Source organism: Scylla paramamosain, chromosome 35 (genome assembly GCF_035594125.1).
Source record: "Scylla paramamosain isolate STU-SP2022 chromosome 35, ASM3559412v1, whole genome shotgun sequence".
NCBI classification, from domain to species: domain Eukaryota; kingdom Metazoa; phylum Arthropoda; class Malacostraca; order Decapoda; family Portunidae; genus Scylla; species Scylla paramamosain.
The window spans coordinates 4,304,519-4,315,000 of record NC_087185.1 but is presented as its reverse complement, the minus strand read 5'-3'; positions in this window follow the sequence as shown (position 1 = coordinate 4,315,000).

The following is a 10,482-nucleotide window of genomic DNA, read 5'->3' as shown; positions in this document are numbered from 1 at the left end:
TACATTAATCACATCAGTAGATTTTTAAAAATAATTCTAATGGAAACTCAAAGTGTGTAACAATTAGGGGTGCATTGAATAGTCTATCTGGCTGAGTAATGATTGGTGTCTGGTATTTGGTATCTGGCCTGATATTTCTCATATCAGATCGAATAGATTGCATAATTGCAAGAACAAAATAACAACCAACAGTTAGCTTGAAGTGCCAGAATACCAAGAGAAACAAAATCTGATCACTATTTGGGTTAAAGGAAAGAAATGTATTTATGACAGAGCAAATCTTTATTTTCTATTTAATGACAATAGAAGATTTATGATCCACAAATTCAATTAGCACTTGACGTTTATCATGAGAATTTTTTACCATTGTGGTGAAGAAACAGGAGCATCTCTCCTTTTTTTGGCAATCAGACAGTAGTCTACTACCCACTGTAGATCCTCATTTTGGTGAGACCTACTCTCATATATCACTCACAAACCCATATTCTTGTAGCTTTAAGAGTATAACTATATTCTTGTCCTAAATATACTCAGAATCCCACTTAACCAGGTCCAGTACCCACTACTCACACACATGCATGGGATCAACTGTTTATTATAGCCTTGACGCTAAATAAGGAGCTTCAAACTTATTGAGCACTAGTAATGTTACAACTGTTATATGAAACAATACCATATATTGATGACCATACAAGAACTACAGTACATGAAAGATCACACAATCCTGCTGCAGCTGTTGTGCTCATACTCATAGCAGATTCGATCTCACACATCATTACTTGTTGGCAAAATACAAATGTGTGGACTATAGTTTCAACTTCAGATTATAATTAATCAACAACCATGCTGTTTGTACATTAATCTTATATTAAATAGGTGTTAGCTAAATTTCTTTTACCTAAATTTTTTGCATCATCATGTTATTATAGACCTATTCATGAGTGTGAATTTTTTAACATTAATGATTTTTTTTATCAGTATTATACCAATTTGTCTAGTTATTTAAAGGGGGCACCACCCTTAAATAGCAGGACACCTGGAGGAACACAACACAAAAATAGGGGGCATGTGTTCTCCTCACCTTCTTCAGTTCCACCACTGGATTAAAAAGAAATGTTAAGTAGGAGTTACAGTATGTATATAAATTATGTGGAGAAAGCCTGTAAGTAGAACCTTAGCACATTACATGCAATATCGTGCAGTCCTTAGCCTGTTTTTTTTTTTTTTTTTTTGCCTCATATATCCTGATTACTTGCAGACTTGGCTATTGGAAGCTTCCTTTCTGGCCATGCAGTGGTGGTCAAAAGTCGACCAGTGGCAAAATTATCAGGTAAAGTCATTCCTAGTCCATCCAGTGTTCAATGGGAGAAGAGCACAACCATTAACGTGAAGACCTGCCTTCACTACACAGGTCGTAGTGTTCCCCAAACTTTGTGTAAGTTTTTTTGAGATGATTGTGTATTTATTGCAAAAGAATTTTGAATTCTCATATTGTAGTTAAAATTTAGAATACATTAACTGAATTAAATTATATTTATAAGGTTCACCAAACATATGAAGTCTTAATTCAGTTCATGGAATGCTACAGAAGTACTGTATTAGACAGGGAGCATTTCTTTTAATTTCCTTTAAATATTCTGAAATGGAAATACCTGTTGAATTACAATGCATGTTACAAAAATTATGTGGTGCTCCAGAATGTGGATCTGGAGTTGATGATGTGTGTCGTACATAAATTTGTTTTTGTACTCAGCTGTGAGAGCAAAATTTATCCTGGACTATGGCAACACAATGTTCCGTGCTTTGTTTGATGACAAACAAAGCACTCACTCCTTTTTGGAGCAATTGGTCATTGATAATGACAAGTGCAAGGACCACCGAGTGACTGTGAAGGTGAGTTACCTATGTCAGGTTTCCAGTGCTTACTACAATAAATGAAATGCAAGCTACTGCCATTTCTAGCATTTCTTCACCTTGTGCCTTATTCAAAAGGCATTTTAAGGGAGAACCAGTCTATTTATCTGTCAGTCTGTCTGCCTGTCTATCTGCTTATCTTTCTATCTGCCTATATATCTACCTATCTATCTATCTATCTGTTTATCTATATATCTCTTTGGTGCTTTGCTCCTTAAAGGGTCTCTCCCAAGGGGGATGGCCATGACAGAAGAGCTTTTACTTCTGCCTTTTTGATTGTTAAAACACTTGATATTACTGCAATACCACTTCTGCATGTGTGCTCCTTTACTTTGTCTTTCCACCCTCTCAGTATCATTCTTCTCCTATTAGAACTTTCAGGTTACTACCTTCAGTTTAAGTAAATCTGAATATTCACAAAATTTTGATGGACAGTATTCCACAGGAGGACAAGATCAATCCAGACTTCCCTATAAGCTTGAGACTGGAGTATGAACTTGAGGAGGACTCTGCACTGGAATTAACTAGTATGTTGATAGAGCAAGTTCATAAGATGAAACATTCTGATAAAGTTGCTGTAGTATTATGCAAAATTGTTCCTAGCATTATAAGTATGCATACTGCAAATATGTGTACAAATAGGGTTATACTCTCTCTCTCTCTCTCTCTCTCTCTCTCTCTCTCTCTCTCTCTCTCTCTCTCTCTCTCTCTCTCTCTCTCTCTCTCTCTCTCTCTCTCTCTCTCTCTCTCTCTCTCTCTCTCTCTTGATTTCCTTTAAAATCAGTAGGGAAAAGTTAGAATAGCTTCATAAAAAGATGGAAGGTGGAAAATGAATGCAGGTCTTAATATCTGATGCAGTCACAGGACAGTCAGGGCAGGCAGAAAGCCATTCAGGCTTTGGTGATCATCTTTTGTCTTCCATGAGTGTCCTGCCAGAGGTTTGATCACTTTTGAATACCTCTCCAGGAAAATTTATCATCCCTTTAGATCAGTTTCTCAGACTTTATAAGCTGTTGGGCACTGAAAATTGATCTGAAAGCAGGAATATTGATCCTGAAGAGGTATATTCAGCAGGAATCAAACTTCTGGCAGAACACTCATGGGAAAAACAAGTTCTGATGTCTTACCAATCAGGCCAAGATAATCACCAAGTCCTGAATGGATTTTGGACACCCTTGACTGTCCTATCATTACCATTATCCAATGTGTATTTCCAACTGGTATAGTATAATAGCTTTTCAAGAAAGAGAAACTGATACAAAGTTGATATTCAGAGAGACCAGTGACTGATCCAGCAGCACGCAACTATACAATGAATAGTGTGTTCATTGTCAAGGACTGTAATGGCAAGATTTGCAGAGTAAATATGAAGACAACAGCTGAATTTATCAATGGGTGAGCTTATTCTCTGAAACTAATTAACTTCTAGTTTAGTTATTTTGTGTGTGAGTTTTTGTAGTAAAATAAATGCTACGTCACATGTAAATGAAAATCACAATTACTTTTGTTGTTTGTGATATGGACTAGAAACTTAGAAACTAGACCTGAACTCTCTTTGCTACATACATGGAACAGTTAGGTTCCATTTCAATTGCTCATATAGCAAATGCTCATATAACAAAATGCATAACTTTCCATTTCAATTGCTCATATAGCAAATGCTCATATAACAAAATGCATAACTTATGGGAAGAAAGGGTTAGGTTCCATGACCCTTGTCATAAGTAAGTTTTCAAGCTAAAATGTACAATACCAAATGCAACAAATGTGTCTGTATTGCAGAACTGTCAATAAACTGACCTGAAAGAGAAAACAGCATACAAAAGAACATGATTTCATATTTCTTAAACATAGAAAATGTGCATAACACTCACCAATGCATAGTTGATGTGTCAGAAAGGATAACTCGTTCACCATTCTTGTGCCCCTTAAAAATTTCTACTTTCTTTGCGAGTGTTATTGGTGCTCTAACTCACTTAGCCTTACTGCTAGGACTTGCATTAGAACTCATTAGTTGCTTGGGAGGCATAATTAGCACTTGAGAGGCAAAATAAGACACAATCTATGGTCAGTCACACACACAACACCACACCAAAGACAACAAATGAAAGAATATGCCAGCAGTAACACTGTAACACATCCAAACACCAATCAGTCACATAAAGCAATGTACACTACTTGTTTTGTAAAATATACTTGCAAGCAAAATGATGATAGAGTACAAGTATAATAATGAGCAGTAAGGCTGTAAGGGTGGAAGTCTGAGAGACATCAAGTTCAGTTTAAAAGAGGACTGGTGGGGTGAATGAATGGTAGGTAGGGGACAGGGGAGGGGTGCACAGTTGTTTTCCAGTGCTTACAAACTTGTCTGTGTGCATCTGAATCATTGTACATTACCACACACCCTGGATATGTTAGTGGGAGGGAGCAGGAAGATGCACATTTTAAATGTAATTTTACTTGCTTCAGACTGAAGGTTGTATCATTAGATTCTTTTGCTTGTATAAAGAATATATTCCCTAATTTACACATTTTATCAACCATTTCTTGTGTAACAAGACTTCCCTATACTTAGAACACACACACACGCACACACACACACACACACACACACACACACACACACACACACACACACACACACACACACACACACACACACACACACACACACACACACACACACACACACACACACACATATATTTTTCTTTCTTTCTTTCTTTCTGTTCCAGGGTTAAGGATGTAGTGGTCATAGGAAAAATGAATAAACTGCGTGTAACAGTGTCTAACAGTGGAGAGGCTGCATACCTCCCCAACATGACTTTGAGTGCAGACCGATACTTCATACTAACTCCATCTGTGTCACATGACTGTGATATTTTTACTAATGACACAAAAGTCTTGCTACAATGCCAGCTCTCCAACCCTATCAAGAACAACAGCTCAGTAAGGCCTGCAATAAATGTTTAGTGTGCTGTGAATGATTTGATGAATGAGGTTTTTCTTATCTTGGTTGGGGCATTCATGATCCCTTCTTTATACTCCCTGATGAGGTTTGGGGTTGATTGTCATGTGGAGGAGAAAGAACCTTCTTAGCATGTGTGGATTTTTTTTTTCTATGTAAGAGGGCTTATTGATTAGAACATAAGAGCATAGAGACATAAGAGAAGCTGCAAGAAGCCAATAGGCCTACACATGCCAGTCCTTGTATGAAATGCATTTCTTTATCCACTTATCATCCCTGTCAATAAATTTGTCTAATCTTTTAATGATCCCTATTGATTATGAACTAAAAGCCAAATTACTGAATCTATTTTAGTATCAATTACCCTATCTGAGAATACATTTCTTTCAATCTTCTTTTTAAATGCAACTTTATTGAGTTTGAACTTATTATTTCTTGTCCTATCCTGTTTAGTAATCTTGAGGATTCTGGCTTCATGGTCATTGTTATATTTCTTTTGATACTTAAGTAGATTAAATAAGACAGGTAACTTTGAAGCATGCTATTTTTTTTTAGGTTTTCATGATTTCATTTATGATTTGTAATAGACAGGATTGTGTAACACTGAATACTTTTTACATATTAATGTCCACGCTTGATATAATTTTATTTGCTTGTTATGGTAGGAAAGTGTGGCTGCTGTTGGCTATGATGATGAAGTTATGAGTCTGCATTGATAGCTTATAATGTAATAATGCCATTGTTGTGCAGCCTGATGTTCTGGAAGTGGCTGTGAAGGTGAATGAAAGTCAGCTAATGGAAAGTATCAGTCAGTTAGAGCTGGATGTAAATGTTTTGGGAGAAGGAGAAGAAGTGGAATCTGATGACAACTTTATACACATGAAACTCAAGCTAGCAACTGAAGCAAACTTGGAGCTGCACGGGTAAGGATACATAAATTTCTTGGCAAAGATTTTGACTCAGCTTCTCCTCACAAATCAAGAGGTACTACATTTTTTTCTTATCAGATATTTGTTTGCTTTTTCAGCATGTGTAAACCAGTGCATGGTATGTTAAGCTTAATCTGTAACTTTCATAATGGGATTGTTATTATATTACAGATAGTTTTCTGTTTTCTGTTATATTTTTGCGAATTTGTTTATTTGTTTATTTTGCATATAGGGTTGATAATTTAGGAGGGTAGTGAAAAAGGAACATACAGAAGCACAGTATAAATGTTTTACACAGGTATTTGCTGCCTTTGATCTTATATATCATTTGCATAATAATATCTGTTTCAGAGCTTCTGAAGAGGAACAGGTACCATATAAACTCAGTGATAACAAGAAGAGTATTATAACCAAGAATGTAAAGTTTAATCATACGTATGTTGTAAGTATGTGTTTTTACATGAGATTTTATTCCTTTGTTTTAGTAAATGCTTCCGAGATTAAGTATATTATTTTGCACCCTCAGTTAAGTTTTTATAACAGGTCACTAATGATAGGAGAATATTGACATTTTCTTAAATTTGAAAACTGTGGGTTCCTGATAATTTTGTGAATTTGAATACACTTAAAAAAAAGAATGGTGGGGAGCTTGATATGGCAGCAAAACATTGCATACACTGGCTCTGTACTGGTGTAGTGTCCAGAAGTACAAATGTGCCAGAGAGATTTTAGGACCTGACAGTTGTTATGCTGATGTCAAAGACACTATCCTTGTGTAAATCAGGGGATTGAGTCCCTGGTCGGTCAATTAAGAACACATAAATGTGTACGTACTATATGAAAATACAAAGAACATGAAGAAGTTATAAAACCTGAACTCATTTTGTATGGATGGTCCTCATAACATTTAGCAGAAATAATAGTGACTGTACATAGAATTAATCACAGGGGATGTTTTGAAATGAATGATAGGATGAGCCTTGAAATTGTAAAAAAAAAAAAAAAAAATATTTTGTCATCTACATGTTTTATTAATGTAAAAAAATATGTAAGAATTTAAGTTACACATAAGTAACTACTTTCTTCTGTATGCAGCTGATCAAGAAGGGACCAACACCTCTTCACCTTATAGATCTCGTCCTTGATATCCCAGTCAACTTCACTTATGGTTTGAATTTTGTGAAGGTGTATGGATGGAAGGTAAGGGCCATTTTTCTTTTTTTTTTTCCTTCTGTGGCATCACCTACAATAACACATTTTTACTCTTGTCTTATTACCATGAAATCTCACTCATGGAAGACTTATCATCCAATGCAGATGAGATACTATCAAGAGATAATTTAATACTTATAAGTTTTTACAGGTTTTTAGAATACCACAGTTATATACATACTCAGCTTTTATATGTCCATTTATAAAATGTTTTACTTTCAGGAAAAATACTCAGACCCCTATACATTTAACTGTGAATTGATAGGCATAAAAAAGGCTATTCATAGCAGCAGCAACAACAGCAGTATGAGTTATGGAGGTGATGTAGCTGTGACCACTGGAAATAGTGATATTCAGTGAGTAACTATTTGAGTTTTTGAAAACAGAATGTGAAATTAAAGGAATTTTTTGTTAAGTATTTTTAATACAAGAAGGGTGTTCAGTGAGTTCTTGGTTTAACCCAGGAGCAATAACAGAGTAAAGGTTCATTCAACTTCCTTTTTCTTTTTACTTTATGCCTTTGACCATGATGCACTTCTCCAGTCTTCAGCTGCAAAAATCTGTCCCTGAAAAATGGTGGGTTGAATTCTTCCAAAACCTCCACGACATCTTTGGCCTCCTCATCACCAATGGAAGAGATACCCCATAGCTGCTTCTTCTTGTGTGGGAAAATGTGAAAGTCAGAAGGTGTCAGATCAGGGAAATAAGGGAGTTGGGGTAACAATTCAAACCCACAGGACACCACATTCTACATGACCACCATGCTCTTGTGCAAAAGAGCACTGTCATGCAAGAGAAGAACACCCTGGGTCACTTTCCCTTGGCATTTCTCAAGCAAAACCTCCAGAAGCTTTCCCAGTAGATCAACATAGTATGGTCCATTAATGGTGGGACCATGATCCAAGAAGTCCATGAGGAGTTCCTTCAAGATCCCAGAGCACTGTCACCATGATCTTCCAAGATGACTTCATGACCTTAAATTTTTGTGGTGTCAGAGGGATGCTTCCATTGCTTAGCTTTGGCTTTGGTTTCTGGATGGAAGTGAGGAACCCACATTTCATTCTGGGTTACAATTCGGGTCATGAATCCATCCAGATTCACTCTCATGAGGGTCAACATCTCCATTGAAGTCATTATCCAGTTCCTCTTCTGCTCAGGCATCAGCACTCTTGGGACCCATTGGACGGACACTTGGAAAGGTTGAGGTGTTCATACAAGACAGTAACAATGGATCCATTACTGATCCTCAGTTGAGAAGGAATGTATTGCACTCAGATTCAGCAGTTATCCATGACCTTGCTCTCTACCATGGCCAGTTTCCTTGGTGACTGCAGTTGATTGACCACCACTTCAGAGTCATCTTCACACAAGTCTCAGCCCTGCCTGAAGAAATCAGCCCAACATTTGACAATGCAATAAGATAGGGCATTGCCCTTTAGTGCTGTCCTCAACTCATGAATCAATTGTGACATTTTCTTGAATCACGGAAAACTTCATCACAGCCTGCTGTTCAACTTCACTCATTTTGCTGGAAGATGCCATCCACACTCATGAAGCCACTGCTAAAGTAAAAAAAAAAAAAAAAATAAATAAATAAATAAATAAATAAAAACTGGGAGGATGCCAGCCTGGTACACATACAAACATGTTCCAGCCTCAGTGGGCTCCCTCCTGTCTTCCTTCCTATGTTAGGCCAAGAACTCATTGAACACCTCTTGTATTTCTGTATTAAGACTTTTAAATATTGATTAATCAGTTTGTACATGTATTTGATTTATTTAATTGTTTTTATACAAACAGCTGTCTTGTTTATTACTAGTGCTGCAAACAGTGAGAAGGAATCAGATGGAGGTGTGCAGTACTTCAACTGTTCCTCTAACCTGATCAAGTGTGCAAGGCTCTACTGTCCCATACATGACTGGGTTTTGGACACACAATCAGCAAAAGTTTCAGTGGAACTGGATGTTGATCTTAGTGTCTTGGGCAAGTTCAGTGTTATGGTTTTGTAAGAACTGTCTTGACCTCCTTATTACTGATACGCTTTATTATGGAATGCACATTTTCTTATAAATCTTAATTGTCAATAATGAATAATCATATAATTTCCCAAAATTATATATAGAATGTATGCATTGTCTTTTTCAGTTAAACCACTAGTTACTTGGATTATTTTTTAATTCATAAATTTTATTTTATGTCAATACATCTATGTTCACAATAGATTTGCTTTCCCTCCACAGCCAAACATATTTCAGTCAAGGATGGAACAGTTTTTAGCAGCATGGCACATGCCACTATTCAGTCACTCAAGCCTCAAGTGGTACATTTTGGCAACAAGTAAGAGAGGAATGTTAGGCTTTGTTTATAGTAAGAATGTAAACCTTAGTTGGATGAATACTGTCATGGTATTCTGTACATGTCATGAAAAACAACTAGAATGGATAAGTGAATACTGTAGTTGTATATATGGAGAAACAGAAAATGTTTGAGTAATTAATTAATGGAATGGAATGCACTTCTATTACTTGTACCTAAGGACAATAACAAGAGTAGTAGTGACATACATCCAACCTGACACCCTGCTAAGTGTGGGTGTCCCCTGGTGGATGATCCTGCTGGCAGTGCTGGGGAGTCTCCTGCTTCTTGGACTCGTGGGTTACTTGTTGTACAAAGTAAGTAAACTATGGAGAGCAAGTTATTTATCTATGTATAACAATTATCTTTTCCTGGACTCATAAGTACATGTCTATCAAATAGAAAGTTCTATATGCATTTATAATTTAGCATGATACAGTATTTATTCACTAGTAGACAGGTGTATTCTGTATTCACCAATAAGTAAACTTATGTATACATCCCTAAAAACAGTACAACATACACTTATGCATTTTCTCAATTCAGAAAGGATTCTTCAAGCGTACTGAAAGGGAGGAGATGAAGGCCCAGAGAGCACGTATTGAAAGTTCTTCTCAAGGTGGGACAGTAAACACAGCTGAGATTGAGGATTAAAGAAGCTTCAGCCACCCAGCAGATATAATTTCAAATAGGTTTCAATTTTGTCAGTTAATGATATCAGTTTATATGTACTACTTAAGACAATAATATGAATGTTTAATAGTATTTTGTTAGATGCCATTCATTTGTCACTACTGTGAGAACAGATTTGGTGTTGATAGTGTGCTACAAAAAAACACTACCAACTCACAAATTTAAGGAATTCAAAAAATAAATAAGTATATAAACAAATAAAAAGTAGGAACAAATATACTACTAAACAAAACCAGAATTAATGTTCATCTACCAAGGTATTGAGAAATTAAGTGTTGAGACACTCAAAACATCCTAATGCACCAAGTAACTAGGCGTGCTTCTGCTCTCTAGCACTCAATGCACTACTGCTGCTGGACTCACCTGAATAAGGCTCATCACAGCCATGTCCAGCACCTCATCCTCATCCAT